Here is a 2,500-nt window from a genome sequence, read left to right on the forward strand (position 1 = left end):
TATTTGTGTTCCGTGTCCGATGAGCTCAGAGTGTTGTTATGCATCATGAGTCATTGTAGCCGATCTCACTTCCCCCTAGCTGTGAGAGCCTGAGCACAGCTGGAATGGCTTTGCTGTAGCGCAGACGGATAACCTGCCAGCAGCAAAGGTTGCACCATGTCCTTTACCATGTAGAAAAACATGTCTCTAGTCCAAACCAATCAATAGCTAGGCTGTCCATATTACCAAACCGTTCAATAGCTAGGCTGTCCATATTACCAAACCATTCAATAGCTAAGCTGTCCATATTACCAAACTGTTCAATAGCTAGGCTGTCCATATTACCAAACCATTCAATAGCTAGGCTGTCCATATTACCAAACTGTTCAATAGCTAGGCTGTCCATATTACAAAATCCTTCAATAGCTAGGCTGTCCATATTACAAAATCCTTCAGTAGCTAGGCTATCCATATTACCAAACCGTTCAATAGCTAGGCTGTCCATATTAACAAACCGTTCAATAGCTAGGCTGTCCATATTACCAAACCGTTCAATAGCTAGGCTATCCATATTACCAAACCATTCAATAGCTAGGCTGTCCATATTACCAAACCGTTCAATAGCTAGGCTATCCATATTACCAAACCATTCAATAGCTAGGCTATTCCCTAAATGCTTATGACAAATCCAGCTCCAGGACCAGCCTAGCCAGCTGGCTAGTCTGTTGAATACGGTGTAGTAAAAAAACGGCAACAACAGAAAACAGCTAGCTAGATAAGGTTAGCATGCTAGCTAGCTACACTGACAGCTGTCAGTAGAGATATTCATGGGTCCAGGTGAACCCAATATACCAGAGACCCAACCCAGGCCCGATCGAGTTCGTGTCTGAAATTCGAACTTGTCCCTCGAGTCCTGTTGAATTGTCATCGGGTCTTGGATCTATGTAACTACAGCTGGTGGACCCGGGTTGACCAGACCACGACTCTGCATAGACTTTAGCATATAGTCCCCCAGCATTGTGTTGAAGCCACCGTGCCTCCATCTTGGCTCTCCCCCAGCATTGTGTTGAAGCCACTGTGCCTCCATCTTGGCTCTCCTCCACCATTGTGTCGAAGCCACCGTGCCTCCATCTTGGCTCTCCCCCAGCATTGTGTTGAAGCCACCGTGCCTCCATCTTGGCTCTCCCCCAGCATTGTGTTGAAGCCACCGTGCCTCCATCTTGGCTCTCCCCCACCATTGTGTCGAAGCCACCGTGCCTCCATCTTGGCTCTCCCCCACCATTGTGTTGAAGCCATTGTGCCTCCATCTTGGCTCTCCCTCACTACTGTGTTAAAGACACCATGCCTCCATCTTGGCTCTCCCCCAGCATTGTGTTGTAGCCACCGTGCCTCCATCTTGGCTCTCCCCCACCATTGTGTTGAAGCCACCTTGCCTCCATCTTGGCTCTCCTCCACAATTGTAAAAAAATATTTTGGAAGCTATAGAAATGCATTTATTAATGTCAACCTTCCAAAGTTCTCCCATGTCACCCTGCTCCTCCGGACACTCCACTGGCTTCCGTTCGAAGCTCACATCCACTACAAGACCATGGCGCTTATCTACAGAGCAGGAAGAGGAACTGCCCCTCCCTACCTTCAGGCTCTACTCAAATCCTACACCCCCAACCAGAGCACTCCGTTCTGTCACCTCTGGTCTCTTGGCCTTCCCGTCCCTATGGGCAGTTCCAGCTCAATCCAAGCTCTCCTCTGTCTTGGCACCCCAAGGTTAGGACAGCAGAGTCCCTGGCCATCTTTCGAAAACCCTACCTCTTCAAACAGTATCTTAAATCTTAAAAACAATAACATGCCAAAAACACGGAACATGGCAAACGTAAAGCGCCCGACAATAATCCACATCACAAACAAACAATTACACACAAAGACAATGGAGGTGAAACAGAGGACTAAATACATGCAGTAATTCTGGAATGAAAACCAGGTGTGTAATGGAACAAGACAAAACCAATGGATTATGAGAAATGGAGCGGCGATGGCTAGAAAGCCGGTGACGTCGATTGCCGAACGCCGCCCGTACAAGGAGAGGAACCGACTTCGGTGGAAGTCGTGACAGATATGTGGTTGTCCCACCTAGCTATCTGGAGATGAATGGACTGACTATGACTGGTCCACCTAGCTATCTGGAGATGAATGGACTGACTATGACTGGTCCACCTAGCTATCTGGAGATGAATGGACTGACTATGACTGGTCCACCTAGCTATCTGGAGATGAATGGACTGACTATGACTGGTCCACCTAGCTATCTGGAGATGAATGGACTGACTATGACTGGTCCACCTAGCTATCTGGAGATGAATGGACTGACTATGACTGGTCCACCTAGCTATCTGGAGATGAATGTACTGACTATGACTGGTCCACCTAGCTATCTGGAGATGAATGGACTGACTATGACTGGTCCACCTAGCTATCTGGAGATGAATGGACTGACTATGACTGGTCCACCTAGCTATCTGGAGAT

General features: G+C 47.8%; 1 protein-coding gene across 1 annotated transcript in view; it reads right to left on the minus strand.

Annotated features, from left to right (window-relative positions):
* The window catches only part of aldocb (aldolase, fructose-bisphosphate C, b), a 37,882-nt gene that overhangs the window by 13,463 nt on the left and 21,919 nt on the right, over positions 1-2,500 (minus strand). The window lies entirely within an intron of this gene.

Source organism: Salmo salar, chromosome 11 (genome assembly GCF_965601325.2).
Source record: "Salmo salar chromosome 11, fSalSal1, whole genome shotgun sequence".
NCBI lineage: Eukaryota > Metazoa > Chordata > Actinopteri > Salmoniformes > Salmonidae > Salmo > Salmo salar.